Source organism: Arachis hypogaea, chromosome 12, assembly GCF_003086295.3.
Source record: "Arachis hypogaea cultivar Tifrunner chromosome 12, arahy.Tifrunner.gnm2.J5K5, whole genome shotgun sequence".
NCBI lineage: Eukaryota > Viridiplantae > Streptophyta > Magnoliopsida > Fabales > Fabaceae > Arachis > Arachis hypogaea.
Window position 1 is genome coordinate 21,965,296 of NC_092047.1, and position 17,416 is coordinate 21,982,711.

Below are 17,416 nucleotides of genomic sequence, written 5' to 3' on the forward strand. Positions count from 1 at the left end.
TCCCCTTTGTGTTTTTCTTGAGTGCTTGAACTCCCACTTCCCTTGCCTTTTCCAATCAACTTTTTCCAGAAGCCAGCATCTTCCATCTTCTTTTTCAATGTTTCCTTCTACTGTTTCACCTTCTTTTCCTCTTGTTCTATTAGCTCTTTTTGGACTGCATCATACTTAGGGATTGCAGAGTGCAGATTATGCATATGACCAGACATATAGTTCAACTTGGCTTGAGTGTTTATATTGAACTCCTCCCTATGTAGTTGCCATCCTTCATTAAGTACGCTGAACTCATTGAATGCCTTTATCTGAGCTAGCTGACGTTGGTTGAGTTCTTGAAGGCGTTTGTCTTGACGCTCTTGCCTTTCAGTCACTTGATTGATGGCTTGAGTGAGCTGGGAGTAGTGTTCCATTTGCTGTTTCTGCCACTCCCCTTGTTGATTCATCCAATTAGACAAGAGCTCTTCTTGACGATCCATCCTTTTGGATTGAATGTGTAATTGTTGTTCTTGCCTTTCCATATATCTCCTTGCCAAGTCCTCAATGGTTCCTTGAATGTGGCCCAAATTTATATTGGTTGGATCATAGTACTCTTCTTGCTGGTATTCTTCCTGATGGGATTCTTCTTAGTGAGGTCCTTCTTGTGATGTTCTTTTCCCTATTTGAGGCCTTCTTATTGTTGGGCGGGTGCCACATAAGTTATACGCTGGAGTGTAACCATTCGTCTGGGGTTTACCCAAGTTGGATTGCTGTCCTCGAAGACTACCTTGGCTTTCGTACACAGCCTAAGGATGGTGCTGGGGTACCAAAGTCTAGCACCTGGATCATTCTTCTTGGCTGATTCTTAAATCCCCTCAGCTATAATTTCGTGCACATTGATGCCTCCACCCTTCATTAAGCAATGTACTATAGTAGCTCGAGTAATGTTGACCTCAGAATTATTTGCGGCTGGGAGGATAGATCTCCTCACAAGCTCAAACCATCCCTTGGCTTCCGAGATGAGGTCTCCTCTCCTGATGAACCAGGGTCTCCTATCCGAATACCTTTCCCAGTCAGATCCTATAACACACATATCGTTCACAATCTCTTCAAGTTCATCATTGTCGGGGCCATTACTTATTCTCACATGATAACTGGGTTCATCAAAATGTGGCGATTTCAGCTGAAGAATCCTTGTTATGGCATTGGGGCTGAAGTCTACCTATGTTCCTCTCACATAACTTTTGAAGGTGGGGGCCTTGGTTTTATCTTCTCTGACCACATTTGTATAGAACTCCTTGATGAGGTTTGCATTTATCTTTGCTTCTGGGTTTGTGAGCCTTTGCCAACCCCTTTGTTCAATCTTCTCTCGAATCTGTGGGCACTCATCCTCATTGAACTGGAATGTTAATTCAGGTAATATCTTCTTGACCTTTATCCGTTCAAATTCGAGTTCATGGAATGCAGTTTTGAATCTCCCTTCATCGAAGGGGACACTCTCCACCGGTTCCTTCCTCTTTTGCCTCTTGGAGCTTGATGATGCCATAAGTGATTTTTAAGATGTGAAGGTGTAAAGGGTGTGGATAATTGGCTTCGGCCGGTTAAGATGGGGTGTAGTGAAGAGAATGGGTGAGAGTGTTTTTGATGGGTAAAAAGGGGTTGGGTGCCGAGAGTGGGAAGTGTAACGGATTAAAATTGGAATGTGAAAGGGAGTATGGAATAAGAACCACTTATATAGGGAATTGGTGGGTGAATGAAAGGTGTGGATTGATGGAGTAGGTGTATGATGAACGGATGGGGTGTAGTATGGGATGGGCACAAGGATCATCAACTTTATGATGGGGTTGGTTCAGTTTCCAAGCGTGTTCTTCTTCCAATGTTGCATGGCAACATTTCCCCATGCATCCCTGGTGCACGAAATTGTGATCTCCAGGCTCGAACAAATCCTGGTAATGGCTTCAAAGCTTGGTGCTCTGATCTTAATTCATGATTGTCACAACTTCGATACAACTAACCAGCAAGTGCACTGGGTCGTCCAAGTAATACCTTACGTGAGTAAGGGTCGAATCCCACGGAGATTGTTGGTATGAAGCAAGCTATGGTCACCTTGTAAATCTCAGTCAGGCGGATATAAAATAATTATGGAGTTTTCGAATAATAAATAAAAGAATAGGGATAGAGGTACTTATGTAAATCATTGGTAGGAATTTCAGATAAGCGAATGGAGATGCTTTTCGTTCCTCTGAACCTCTGCTTTCCTACTATCTTCATCCAATCAGTCTTACTCCTTTCCATGGCTGGCTTTATGTGATACATCACCACTGTCAATGGCTACTTTCGGTCATCTCACGGGAAAATGATCCAATGCCCTGTCACGGCACAGCTAATCGTCTGGAGGCATCACCCTTGTCAATGGCTTCATCTTATCCTCTCAGTGAATAATATGCTCACGCACCCTGTCACGGCACGGCTATTCATCTGTCGGTTCTCGATCATGCTGGAATAGGATTTACTATCCTTTTGCGTCTGTCACTAACGCCCTGCAATCGCGAGTTCGGAGCTCGTCACAGTCATTCAATCATTGAATCCTACTCGGAATACCACAGACAAGGTTTAGACCTTCCGGATTCTCTTGAATGCCGCCATCATTCTAGCTTACGCCACGAAGATTCTGGTTAGGAGATCTAAGAGATACTCATTCTAGCTTATTTCATGTAGAACAGAAGTGTTTGTCAGGCACGCGTTCATAAGGGAGAAGGATGATGAGCGTCACACATAATCATCACCTTTATCACGTTCTTGGGTGCGAATGGATATCTTAGAAGCGAAATAAGAAGAATTGAATAGAAAACAGTAGTACTTTGCATTAATCTTTGAGGGACAGCAGAGCTCCACACCTTAATCTATGGAGTGTAGAAACTCTACCGTTAAAAATACATAAGTGAAGGTCCAGGCATGGCCGAGATGGCCAGCCCCCTAAAACGTGATCAAAGGATCATAAGGTAATCCAAAGATACCAAATACAATAGTAAAAGGTCCTATTTATAATAAACTAGCTACTAGGGTTTACATGAGTAAGTAATTGATGTACAAATCCACTTCCGGGGCCCACTTGGTGTGTGCTTGGGCTTGGGCTTGAGTGTTACACGTGTAGAGGTCCTTTCTGGAGTTGAACGCCAGCTTTTGTGCCAGTTTGGGCGTTCAACTCTGGTTTTGGCTCCTTTTCTGGCGCTGGACGCCAGATTTGGGTAGAAGGCTGGCGTTGAACGCCAGTTTACGTCATCTATTCTTGGCCAAAGTATGGACTATTATATATTGCTGGAAAGCCCTGGATGTCTACTTTCCAACGCAATTGGAAGGGCGCCATTTCGAGTTCGGTAGCTCCAGAAAATCCACTTTGAGTGCAGGGAGGTCAGAATCCAACAGCATCAGCAGTCCTTCTTCAACCTCTGAATCTGATTTTTGCTCAAGTCCCTCAATTTCAGCCAGAAAATACCTGAAATCACAGAAAAATACACAAACTCATAGTAAAGTCCAGAAATGTGAATTTAACACAAAATCTATTAAAAACATCCCTAAAAGTAACTAGATCCTACTAAAAACATACTAAAAACAATGTCAAAAAGCGTATAAATTATCCGCTCATCACAACACCAAACTTAAATTGTTGCTTGTCCCCAAGCAACTAAAAATCAAAATAGGATAAAAAGAATAGAATATACTATAAATTCCAAACTATCAATGAAACAGAGCTTCAATCATATGAGCGGGACTTATAGCTTTTTGCCTCTTGAATAGTTTTGGCATCTCACTTTATTCATTGAGGTTCAGAATGATTGGCATCTATAGGAACTTCAGATTTCGAATAGTGTTATTGACTCTCTTAGTTCAGTATGATGATTCTTGAACACAGCTTCTTTATGAGTCTTGGCCGTGGCCCTAAGCATTTTGTTTTCCAGTATTACCACCGGATACATAAATGCCACAGACACATAATTGGGTGAACCTTTTCAGATTGTGACTCAGCTTTGCTAAAGTCCCCAATTAGAGGTGTCCAGGGTTCTTAAGCACACTCTTTTTTTTTTGCTTTGGACCTTGACTTTAACCGCTCAGTCTCAAGTTTTCACTTGACACCTACACGCCACAAGCACATGGTTAGGGACAGCTTGGTTTAGCCGCTTAGACCAGGATTTTATTCCTTTAGGCCCTCCTATCCACTGATGCTCAAAGCCTTGGGATCCTTTTTATTTGCCCTTGCCTTTTGGTTTTAAGGGTTATTGGCTTTTTGCTCTTGCCTCTTGGTTTTAAGAGCTTTTGGCTTTTTCTGCTTGCTTTTTTTTTTTTTCTTTCTTATTTTTTTTTTTCGCCTATTTTTTTTCTATTTTTTTTTTCGGCAAGCTTTGTTCTTTGCTGCTTTTTCTTGCTTCAAGAATCATTTTTATGATTTTTCAGATTATCAAATAACATGTCTCCTAGTCATCATTCTTTCAAGAGCCAACATATTTAACATTCTTAAACAACAACTTCAAAAGACATATGCACTGTTCAAGCATACATTCAGAAAACAAGAAGCATTGTCACCACATCAATATAATTAAACTAAGTTCAAGGATAAATTCAAAACTCATGTACTTCTTGTTCTTTTGAATTAAAACATTTTTTTTAAGAGAGGTGATGGATTCATAGGACATTTATAACTTTAAGACATAGTTACTACTACTAATGATCATGTAATGAAGACACAAACATAGATAAGCACATAACATAGAAAATGAAAAACAAAGAAAGTAAGAACAAGGAATGAGTCCACCTTAGTGATGTCCTTGAGCTCTTCTATGTCTCTTCCTTGTCTTTGCTGCTCCTCCTTCATTGCTTTTAGATCTTCTCTGATTTCATGAAGGATGATGGAGTGCTCTTGATGTTCCACCCTTAGTTGCTTCCAATAATTATGTGGAAGAAAATGTATCCCCTGAGGTATCTCAGGGATCTCTTGATTTGCAGTCAAATGTTCTACCACTGAGCTATAGACCCTTGATGGAAGCTTTTGTCTTCCCTTTCCTCTTTCTAGAGGCTTCTCTGGCCTTAGGTGCCATCAATGGTTATGGAAAAAAACAAAAAAGCTATGCTTTTTACCACACCAAACTTAGAATGTTGCTCGCCCTCGAGCAAAAGAAGAAAGAATAGAAGAATAAGAAGAAGATATGGAGGAGATGGATGGGAGTGTGTATTCGGCCATATGGGTGGGATTGGGTGGGAGAGAGATGTTGAATTTTTTAAGGTAGTGGGCGTATGGATGTGAGTGGTAAATGGAAAGTAGAAGGGATGATCATGAATGGGAAGAGAGATGATGAGGTAGGTGGGGATACTGTGGGGTCCACAGATCCTGAGGTGTCATGGCATTTACATCCCTGCACCAATTTAGGCATGTAAAATGCCCTTGCACACAACTCTGGGCGTTTAGCGCCAGGTTGGTGCCCTTTTTGGGCGTTCAACGCCCCTTTGCTGCCATTTCTGGCGTTGAACGCCAGAACCATGCTTGTTCTGGGCGTTCAGCGCCAGGATGCTCCCATTCTGGGCGTTCAGCGCCAGAACTATGCTCTGTTCTGGCGTTTGAACGCCAGACAGATGCTCCTCCAGGGTGTGATTTTTCTTCTGCTGTTTTTGATTCCGTTTTCAATTTTTATATTTATTTTGTGACTCCACATGATCATGAACCTAAGAAAACATGAAAAATAATAAAAATAAGAATTAGATAAATATTGGGTTGCCTCCCAACAAGCGCTTCTTTAATGTCAATAGCTTGACAGTGGGCTCTCATGGAGCCTCACAGATGTGCAGAGCTTTGTTGAGACTCTCCAACACCAAACTTAGAGTTTGGATATGGGAGTTCAACACCAACTTAGAGTTTGGTTGTGGCCTCCCAACACCAAACTTGGAGTTTGACTGTGGGGGCTCTGGTTGACTCTGCTTGGAGAGAAGCTTTTCATGCTTCCTCTTCATGGTTGCAGAGGGAGATCCTTGAGTTTTAAACACAAGAGAGTTCTCATTCCATTGAAGGACTATTTCACCTCTGTCAACATCAATCACAGCTCTTGCTGTGGCCAGGAAAGGTCTTCCTAGGATGATGGATTCATTCTCTTCCTTTCCAGTATCCAGGACTATGAAATCAGCAGGGATGTAAAGGCCCTCAACCTTTACTAATACATCCTCTACTTGTCCATAAGCCTATTTTCTTGAGCTGTCTGCCATCTCTAGTGAGATTTTAGCAGCTTGCACCCCATAGATTCCCAGTTTCTCTATTACAGAGAGGGGCATGAGGTTTATTCCTGAACCAAGGTCACACAGAGCCTTAAAGATCATGGTGCCTATGGTACAGGGTATTATGAACTTTCCAGGATCCTGTCTCTTTTGAGGCAATGTCAGTTGATCCAGATCACTTAGTTCATTGATGAACAAGGGAGGTTCAACTTCCCAAGCATCAATGCCAAATAATTTGGCATTCAGCTTCATGATTGCACCAAGAAACTTGGAAGTTTTCTCTTCAGTAACATCCTCATTCTCTTCAGAAGAGGAATACTCATCAGAGCTCATGAAGGGCATAAGGAGGTTCAATGGAATCTCTATGGTCTCTAGATGAGCCTCAGAGTCCTTTGGTTCCTCAGAGGGAAGCTCCTTATTGATCACTAGACGTCCCAGGAGGTCTTCCTCCTTGGAATTCACGTCCTCTCCTTCCCTTACAGGTTCGGCCATGGCGCTTATGTCAATGGCCTTGTACTCTCCTTTTGGATTCTCTTCTGTATTGCTTGGGAGAGTACTAGGAGGGATTTCAGTGATCCTTTTACTCAGCTGGCCCACTTGTGCTTCCAGATTTCTAATGGAAGACCTTGTTTCATTCATGAAACTCACAGTGGCCTTGGATAGATCAGAGACTAGATTTGCTAAATTAGAAGCATTTTGTTTAGTGTTCTCTGTCTGTTGCTGAGTGGATGATGGAAAAGGTTTATTATTGTTAAACCTGTTTCTTCCACCATTATTAAAGCCTTGTTGGGGCTTTTGATCCTTCCATGAGAAATTTGGATGATTTCTCCATGTTGAGTTATAGGTGTTTCCATAAGGTTCACCTAAGTAATTTACCTCTGCTATTGCAGGGTTCTCAGGATCATAAGCTTCTTCTTCAGAAGATGCCTCTTGAGTATTGTTGGATGCAGCTTGCATTCCATGCAGACTCTGAGAGATCATATTGACTTGCTGAGTCAATATTTTATTCTGAGCCAATATGGCATTCAGAGTATCAACTTCAAGAACTCCCTTCTTCATAGGCGTCCCATTACTCACAGGATTCCTTTCAGAAGTGTACATGAACTGGTTATTAGCAACCATGTCAATGAGTTCTTGAGCTTCTGCAGGCATTTTCTTTAGGTGAATGGATCCATCTGCAGAAGTGTCCAGTGACATTTTTGATAACTCAGATAAACCATCATAGAATATATCCAGGATGGTCCATTCTGAAAGCATGTCAGAAGGACACTTTTTGGTCAACTGTTTGTATCTTTCCCAAGCTTCATAGAGGTATTCACCTTCTTTCTGTCTGAAGGTTTGAACATCAGCTCTAAGCTTGCTCAGCTTTTGAGGAGGAAAGTACTTGGCTAAGAAAGCCGTGACCAGCTTATCCCAAGAGTTCAGGCTATCTTTGGGTTGAGAATCCAACCATAATCTAGCTCTGTCTCTTACAGCAAAAGGGAAAAGCATGAGCCTGTAGACTTCAGGATCTACTCCATTAGTCTTAACAGTATCACATATCTGCAAGAATTCAGTTAAGAACTGAAAAGGATCTTCAGATGGAAGTCCATGAAACTTGCAGTTCTGCTGCATCAGAGAAACTAATTGAGGTTTCAGCTCAAAGTTGTTTGCTCCAATGGCAGGAATGGAGATGCTTCTTCCATGTAAATTGGAATTAGGTGCAGTAAAGTCACCAAGCATCTTCCTTACATTATTATTATTTTCGGCTGCCATCTCCTCTGCCTGTTCGAAAATTTCTGAAAGGTTATCTCTGGATTGTTGTATTTTAGCTTCTCTTAATTTTCTCTTCAGAGTCCTTTCAGGTTCTGGATCTGCTTCTACAAGAATGTTCTTATCCTTGCTCCTGCTCATATGACAAAGAAGAAGGCACAGAAAAATAATAATAATAATAGAGATCCTTTATACCACAGTATAGAGATCCCTGTGTGAGTAGAAGAAGAGAAGAAAAGAAAATTTGAACTCAGAGAGAGAGGGGGTTCGGATTTTTGGTGAGTTGAAGGAAAGATGTTAGTATATCAATAAACAAATAGAAGAAGATGAGAGGGGGAAGTGAATTTTCGAAAACAATTTTTGAAAATGAGTTAGTGATTTTCGAAAATAGTTTTTGAAAAAGGTTAGTATTTTTTTTCGAATTTTTTTTTAAATCAAAAATAAAAATAATTAGTTAATAAAAAAGAAATTTTTGAAAAAGATGGAAGATATTTTCGAAAATTAGAGAGACAAAGTTAGTTAGGTAGTTTTGAAAAAGTTAAGAAACAAACAAAAAGTTAGTTAGTTAGTTGAAACAAATTTTGAAAAGATAAGAAGTTAGGAAGTTAGAAAAGATATTTTGAAATCAATTTTTTGAAAAAGATAAGATGAGAAGATATTTTTGAAAAGATATGATAGAAATTAGTTTTTGAAAAAGATTTGATTTTTAAAATCACAATTAATGACTTGATTCACAAGAAATCACAAGATATGATTCTAGAACTTAAAGTTTGAATCTTTCTTAACAAGTAAGTAACAAACTTGAAATTTTTTGAATCAAAACATTAATTGATTAGTTATTTTCGAAAATTTTATATAAAAATAAGAAAAAAATTTTTGAAAAATATTTTTTTTTTGAATTTTCGAAAATAACTAAGAATTTTGAAAAAGATTTGATTTTTGAAAAAGATTTTGAAAAAGATAAGATTTTCAAATTGAAAATTTGATTTGACTCATAAAAAAAACAATTTGATTTTGAAAATTTTTGAAAAAGTCAACTCAAATTTTCGAATTTGATGAGAGAAAAAGGGAAAGATATTTTTTTTATTTTTGAATTTTTATGATGCAAGAGGAAAAACACTAAAAAGATGCAATGCATGAAATTTTTAGATCAAAACATGTGATGCATGCAAGAATGCTATGAATGTCAAGATGAACACCAAGAACACTATGAATGTCAAGATGAACATTATAGACACATTTTTGAAAAATTTTTAATGCAAAGAAACATGCAAGACACCAAACTTAGAATTCTTTAATGCTTAGACACTAAGAATTCAAGAATGCATATGATAAACATGAAAAGACACAAAATAAAAAATCATCAAGATCAAACAAGAAGACTTACCAAGAACATCTTGAAGATCATGAAGAACACCATGAATGTATGAAATTTTCGAAAAATGCAAGATGCATATGCAAGTGACACCAAACTTATGATATGACTCAAGACTCAAACAAGAAACACAAAAATATTTTTGATTTTTATGATTTTCTAATTTTTTTTTTTTTGAATTTTTATTTTATATTTTTCGAAAAATTCTTTTGAAAAAGAAAATAAGGATTCCAAAATTTTTAATATGAATTCCAGGAATCTTGCCATGTTAGTCTTAAAGCTCCAATCAAAGGGTCTGGCATGGCTTAACAGCCAGCCAAGCTTTAGCATATAATTACATGGGCTGGAGTGATTAGTTGAATACCAATCCCAAAGTAGTTTGGGTATGGCTTTACAGCCAGATATGATTCAACATATTTCATGAAACACTAGAATTCATTCTTAAAAATTTTGAAGCCATAGAATAATTTATTTTTGAAAACATTTTATTTTATTTTATATTAATTTTTTTTTTCGAAAACAAAGGAAGAGTTTTTGAAAGATTTTTGAAAAATTTTTGAAAACAAAACAAAAAGAAAATTACCTAATCTGAGCAACAAGATGAACCGTCAGTTGTCCAAACTCGAACAATCCCCGGCAACGGCGCCAAAAACTTGGTGCACGAAATTGTGATCTCCAAGCTCGAACAAATCCTGGTAATGGCTTCAAAGCTTGGTGCTCTGATCTTAATTCATGATTGTCACAACTTCGATACAACTAACCAGCAAGTGCACTGGGTCGTCCAAGTAATACCTTACGTGAGTAAGGGTCGAATCCCACGGAGATTGTTGGTATGAAGCAAGCTATGGTCACCTTGTAAATCTCAGTCAGGCGGATATAAAATAATTATGGAGTTTTCGAATAATAAATAAAAGAATAGGGATAGAGGTACTTATGTAAATCATTGGTAGGAATTTCAGATAAGCGAATGGAGATGCTTTTCGTTCCTCTGAACCTCTGCTTTCCTACTATCTTCATCCAATCAGTCTTACTCCTTTCCATGGCTGGCTTTATGTGATACATCACCACTGTCAATGGCTACTTTCGGTCATCTCACGGGAAAATGATCCAATGCCCTGTCACGGCACGGCTAATCGTCTGGAGGCATCACCGTTGTCAATGGCTTCATCTTATCCTCTCAGTGAATAATATGCTCACGCACCCTGTCACGGCACGGCTATTCATCTGTCGGTTCTCGATCATGCTGGAATAGGATTTACTATCCTTTTGCGTCTGTCACTAACGCCCTGCAATCGCGAGTTCGGAGCTCGTCACAGTCATTCAATCATTGAATCCTACTCGGAATACCACAGACAAGGTTTAGACCTTCCGGATTCTCTTGAATGCCGCCATCATTCTAGCTTACGCCACGAAGATTCTGGTTAGGAGATCTAAGAGATACTCATTCTAGCTTATTTCATGTAGAACAGAAGTGTTTGTCAGGCACGCGTTCATAAGGGAGAAGGATGATGAGCGTCACACATAATCATCACCTTCATCACGTTCTTGGGTGCGAATGGATATCTTAGAAGCGAAATAAGAAGAATTGAATAGAAAACAGTAGTACTTTGCATTAATCTTTGAGGGACAGCAGAGCTCCACACCTTAATCTAAGGAGTGTAGAAACTCTACCGTTAAAAATACATAAGTGAAGGTCCAGGCATGGCCGAGATGGCCAGCCCCCTAAAACGTGATCAAAGGATCATAAGGTAATCCAAAGATACCAAATACAATAGTAAAAGGTCCTATTTATAATAAACTAGCTACTAGGGTTTACATGAGTAAGTAATTGATGTACAAATCCACTTCCGGGGCCCACTTGGTGTGTGCTTGGGCTTGGGCTTGAGTGTTACACGTGTAGAGGTCCTTTCTGGAGTTGAACGCCAGCTTTTGTGCCAGTTTGGGCGTTCAACTCTGGTTTTGGCTCCTTTTCTAGCGCTGGACGCCAGATTTGGGTAGAAGGCTGGCGTTGAACGCCAGTTTACGTCATCTATTCTTGGCCAAAGTATGGACTATTATATATTGCTGGAAAGCCCTGGATGTCTACTTTCCAACGCAATTGGAAGCGCACCATTTCGAGTTCTGTAGCTCCAGAAAATCCACTTTGAGTACAGGGAGGTCAGAATCCAACAGCATCAGCAGTCCTTCTTTAACCTCTGAATCTGATTTTGCTCAAGTCCCTCAATTTCAGCCAGAAAATACCTGAAATCACAGAAAAACACACAAACTCATAGTAAAGTCTAGAAATATGAATTTAACACAAAATCTATTAAAAACATCCCTAAAAGTAACTAGATCCTACTAAAAACATACTAAAAACAATGTCAAAAAGCGTATAAATTATCCGCTCATCAATCCCCTTTGAAAACACGTGTATAGTCCTCTCCTTTTTGAAGTGGCCGAAACTTCCTCCTTCAATTGTCCCATCAATTTTCCTACAAAACAAAAGGGATGTGATTAATGAAATTGTGGGAAGTGGCGGCAAAATTTAAAAGAAAAGAGTAACTACTTTTTAAAATTTTTGTTTTTAACTAACTAAGTGCTATTCATCAGTGCAAATCAATTGACTAATTGAATGTCCATGTATGCAACATTGGTGACACCAAACTTAATTTGTGGCCATGTGGTGTAAAAGGAATTGTTCAAGGTGCTAAGAGTGACGTGCTATGAGTTACATTCATGTTCTCTTAGCATGCCTTGAACACCAAACTTGTCCTCCACTATATGTTGCATAAAAAAATTCATTCAAGGATATGTCAAAGCTGATTTGGAATTCATGAACCTTGCATTATTAATTACTTTAAAAGCATATAAAACATGGGTTGCCTCCCATGAAGCGCTTCTTTAGCGTCACTAGCTTGACGTTCTGCCCTTTGTCAGGGTGGTTGGTGATGCTTCAGATCTTCCCCTCTTGCAATAAACCTATATCCATTGGCTTCATCAAGGATCTCTACATGCTCTAGGGAAAGAACTTTGTTGATGGTGAAGACTTTAGGTAGCTGAGATGGGATGGTGGGGAGATGAGGTGGGATAACTGGAAAATAAGCTGAGATCACTTTATCCCCTGGAGAGAAATCCTCTGTGGGGATCTTCTTGTTCCTCCACCCCCTTGGTGCCTTCTTCTTTGTTCCTTTTGATGTTTCTCTGTTCTTTGTGACCTCTTCTTTTCAAGGAAATTTTGTTGCTGGTCTCGTATGACTCTGGTGGTTTAGGTTCCTCCTGATTTTCCTTGAGCTGTGATAGTTGCTGATTATCTTGTTCATCAACCAAAGGAATTCCCTGTGCTTCAATGCTTGTTTCTTCCACCTTGTTGTACTCTTTCCTTGGTTCCTTGCTTTCTTGATCTGCTTCTTGTGAGGGTTTAAAGATATTGAATGCGAGTTGTTCGTCATGTATCCTCAATATTAGCTCTCCTTGCTCCACATCTATGAGCGCTCTGGCTGTAGCTAGGAATGGTCTTCCCAATATGATTGGGTGAAGGTGACTCTCTTCCATTTCCAATATGACAAAGTCTGTAGGAAGGAAATATTTCCCAACCAACCTTTACCAACACGTTTTCAACCACTCCTACTGCTTGTTTCTGAGTTTTGTCAGCCAGCCTGATGACTACGTCTGTGGGCACTAGCTCATTGATCTGCAACTTCTTCATAAGGGATAAAGGCATTAAGTTGATGCTTGCTCCCAGGTCACAGAGTCCTTTGTCAAATATTGTTTCTCCTATGGCATAGGGGATGTGAAAACTCCCTGGGTCCTTCCTTTTTGTAGGCAACTCTGGTTGAATGAGAGCACTACACTCCTTATTCATCACTATTGTTTGCCCTCCCTTGAGTGAGCTTTTCCTGGCCAGCAATTCTTTCAAATACTTAATGTATGGGGGCATTTGTTGGAGAGCCTTGATGAATGGTATGTTCACATGGAGAGGTGCAAATGTGTCAAGGAACTTTGAGTATATTCTCTTTTCTACACCACCCTTGAGTCTTTGGGGAAAAGGTGCATAGAGCCTCAGCAGCTCCTTCTGTGTAATTTTGGTTTCTTGGTGATCCTCTTCCTGTTTCTCTGCTGATATGTCTCCAGGTTATTCTAATGGTTTGTTCGGCTCTTCCTCAGTCTCTTTATCACTTGTGGTGACCATCTTGTAGTCTTCCCATCTTACTTTCTTTGTTTCACCTCTCGGGTTTTTCTCTGTGTCACTTGGGAGGCTGTCGTGGGTTTGGGAATCTTCTCAGAGAGGTATCCCACTTGAAATTCTAGCCTCTGAATGGTGTCTCCCTGGTTTTTGAGATTAGCTCGCACCTCCTCTTTGAACACCTTGTTATCTTGAATCTCTTTGCATATGCCTTCAAGTAGGGTCTCAATCCTTGAGAGTCTATCCTCGGATGATGGTGAGTTGGAGTTGGAGGGATGAGAATGGCCATTTTGGTTTTAATATGGATGTTGAGAGGTGTTGTTAGGTGGGTGCTGATATAATCTCTGTGTGAAGTGTTGGTGAGCTGCATTGTTATTGGGGTTGTGATGTCTCTGATCTTGGCCTTGATCTTGTTAATTTCCCCACCAAAAGTTTGGGTGGTTCCTCTAACTAGGATTGTAAGTTTTGGAGTATGGATCATGGGTCTACCTAGGTGAGTTTCCAATGTAGTTGGCTTGTTCCTGCTCACCCTCTACTTCTGTATTCACTCCTTCTTGGGTTGCTAATGAGGTGGTGATTGCTGCTACTTGGTTCCTCTCCATCTTCTTGGAAAGGTCAGCCAGCTGCTTGGTAATCAGCTTGTTCTGGGCCAGCAATACATCCACATTGTTTAGCTCCATTACTCCTCTAGTATTGCCTCTTTTAGAAGCATAGAAGTAGCCATTCTCAGCTACAGTCTCAATGACATCTATGACTTCTTCTATGGTCTTCTTCTTGTTCAGAGATCCCCTGGATGAGTGGTCTACTGCCTTCTTTGATTCATAAGAAAGGCCTTCATAAAAGATGTGTAGCTGCACCCATTCATTGAACATATCTGGTGGGCACCTTCTTATCAGATCCTTAAACCTCTCCCATGCTTCATATAGAGTCTCACCATCTTGCTGCTTGAAGGTTTGTACCTCAACTCTCAACCTGTTGATTCTTTGAGGAGGATAGAATCTCGCCAAGTATTTGTTCACCACATCTTCCCAGGTTGTTAAACTCTCCTTCGGGAAGGAATCCAGCCATTTAGATGTTTTGTCCTTGAGTGAGAAGGGAAACAGAAGCAGTCTATAGGTGTCAGGATGAACACCATTAGACTTCACAAGAGTGGGGTCTTCTTGGACGGTGGTTAGGTGTTGATTGGGGTCTTCTTGGACACTCCCTCCGAATGAACAGTTGTTCTGAACAAGAGTGATGAGTTGTGTCTTCAGTTCAAAGTTGTTGGCATGTATGGTTGGCTTTTGGATGCTACTTCCACAGTTTCCCGGGTTTGGATTCATATAAGAGCCCAAAACTCTTCTCTCTTGCACAGCATGATTCACTGGACCTTCTCTGCCATGGTTGTGAGCCTCTTCTTCATGGTGGTTCTCCATATTCTCATCCATGTTTGGTTCAAAATACTCCTCCTCTTCTTCAGCACCCACAATTCTCTTTCCTCTTGCTTCCCTCCTTAGTCTAAGGAAGGTCCTATCAGGTTCAGAATCAAAGGAAGTTGAAGCCTCGCTTCTTCTACCTGTCATACAACCAACAAGGCCAAAACAAAAGGGAGATAGAGAATGTTCTTGTTAAAAATGCTGTTAGTGTGAGTGATGCAATATATCAAATAGTTAGTGGGTTAGTGAACTGAATTGTAAACAACTAAGAAAAAGGTAAGGGAAAAAAAAGAGAAGAAAATAGCTAAACTGAAAGTGAATTACTCAAATGAAATCAAACAAAATGAAAAACATTGCTCAATCTAGTTATCCACCAATTTAATCATTGTTGATACAAAATCAATCCCCGGCAACGGCGCCATAAACTTGATGCACGGAAACTTGTCTCTCAACAAATTTCCCGCGGCAAGTATACCGAATTGTCGTCAAGTAAAAACTCACAATAGAGTGAGGTCGAATCCCACAGGGATTGATTGGTCAATCAACTTTAATTAGAGGAATGTTCTAGTTGAGCTAAGTAGAATTTAATGTGAGAGTTATAGGAAATTAAATGGCGGGAAAGTAAATAGCAGAGAATGTAAATACTGGAAATAAAGAGCTGAATGTAAATGGCGGAAAGTAAATTGCAGAATGTTAAATGGGGATTTGGAAAGATGATCATAAAAGTAAATTGCAGAAATTAAAGAGAATGGGTGAGATAGGAAATGGGGAGTTCATTGGGCTCAAGAGATGTTGTATTCTCCGGATCAAGTTCATCTTCATCTCTTCCTCAATCAATGCATTCATTGATCTCCTTGTCAATCTTAAGTGATTGAATTCCAATTTCTTGGTAATTCAATCTCTCAAATCTTGATCAATAGCCAATTCCTTGGTCTAATTGCTCATGAGAAGAAATGAAGTGTGGTCACTGATTATACCACATGTATTTCCAAATCAAAATATTGGTAGGATTATATGTCACTATATCCATCCAAACCCCAACTTGGTTCCACATGAGAAAGCATTTCCAGCATGATCTCTTTATTCCTCTTCCATGGTTCCGAAGAGATCCAAGTATAAATAGCTTCTTTTCCAAGATAACTACCCAATTGGATGAAGGTTGAAAGCTTTCTAGTAAAATCAAGAGAAAAGAAAGAGGAAGAATAATGAAAACTATTATTGATCCATCAAATTACAACAGAGCTCCCTAACCCAATGAAAGGGGTTTAGTTGTTCATAGCTCTCGGAATAGAAAATGAAGATGGAGAATGCATTTTGAAAGTAAAACTAGAAGTTGCAGAGAAAGTAAAATTCTACAGAGAGTAGTTCTCCCAATCCCCCCCCCCAAAAGCTTTTTCTCTAGTTCAAAACTACTCCTATTTATCCTATTCTTCTGATCTTCTAGTTGGCTCTTCAAGTTTTGGATATGGGCCTTTGGATCTTGAGTTGAAGCAGTTATCATCTTTAGTGGGCTCAGCTTCACTTGCAGAGAAAATGTGCAGTAGGCATGGACTTTAGCTTAGGGCGTTAGTGGTGTTAATGTTAAGTGAAAGTATGGGGTCGAGAACGTTAGTGACAATCACCTTTTTCACTAATGTTCCTAACCCAAAATGGTCCACATTAACTTCAACGTTAGTGGCACTAATGTGACCACTAACGTTGCCTCTTGGCCATTTGCAAACGTTATTGGGGTTTACCTTTCCCAATAACGTTGAGAGTACCCCTTTCTCCCTACGTTATAGTTCACGTTAGTGTAGTTAACGTGACCTTTAACGTAAGCTTGCCAAATCTTCGAGAGCGTTAGTGACACTTACCTTTGTCACTAACGCTCCAAACACCCTTTTTCCCACGTTAGAGTTCACGTTACTTAGGTTAATGTGACTTCTAACGTGGTAGTGATAGCCATCTCCAACGTTAGTGACAAAGGTGAGTGTCACTAACGTTGGTTCATCATTCCTTCCCTCCACGTTAGCTTCCACGTTAGTGCAATTAACGTGGCAACTAACGTGGCTAATGGTGGCTTAGTCCAACGTTAGTGACAAAGGTGAGTGTCACTAACGTTGGCACTTCTTTCCTTCCACGTTAGAGTTCACGTTAATGTACTTAACGTGACTCTTAACGTGGCTGGGTGTGCTCCCCTTTTCCAACGTTAGTGGCATTCACTTTTACCACTAACGTTGGAGTTTTACTTCTCTTCTACGTTAGCTTACGTTAACATGGCAACTAACGTGGGCTATGATGGCTCATGTAGGCGTTATTAGCGATCACTTTTCTCATTAACGTTGCAAGCTATCCCCCATTCCACGTTAATGGTCACGTTAGTTAAACTAACATGGCTATTAATGTGGCATCTTCCTTGCTTCCTTTGTCCTAAAATCAAGCAAATAAAGTGCATCAAAGCTAGGTTCTAACCCATGATATCATGCATCATTCATTTTATCA

At 39.9% G+C, this 17,416-nt stretch overlaps 2 non-coding genes across 2 annotated transcripts; both read left to right on the forward strand.

Annotated features, from left to right (window-relative positions):
* Nucleotides 1-7,479: 7,479 nt before the first annotated feature.
* LOC112730855 (small nucleolar RNA R71) lies at nt 7,480-7,587 on the forward strand. The gene has a single exon (XR_003166660.1). It is a non-coding gene; the product is annotated as a small nucleolar RNA R71 (small nucleolar RNA).
* Nucleotides 7,588-14,387: 6,800 nt separating this feature from the next.
* Nucleotides 14,388-14,494, forward strand: LOC112732031 (small nucleolar RNA R71). Its single transcript, XR_003167773.1, has one exon. It is a non-coding gene; the product is annotated as a small nucleolar RNA R71 (small nucleolar RNA).
* Nucleotides 14,495-17,416: the final 2,922 nt, after the last annotated feature.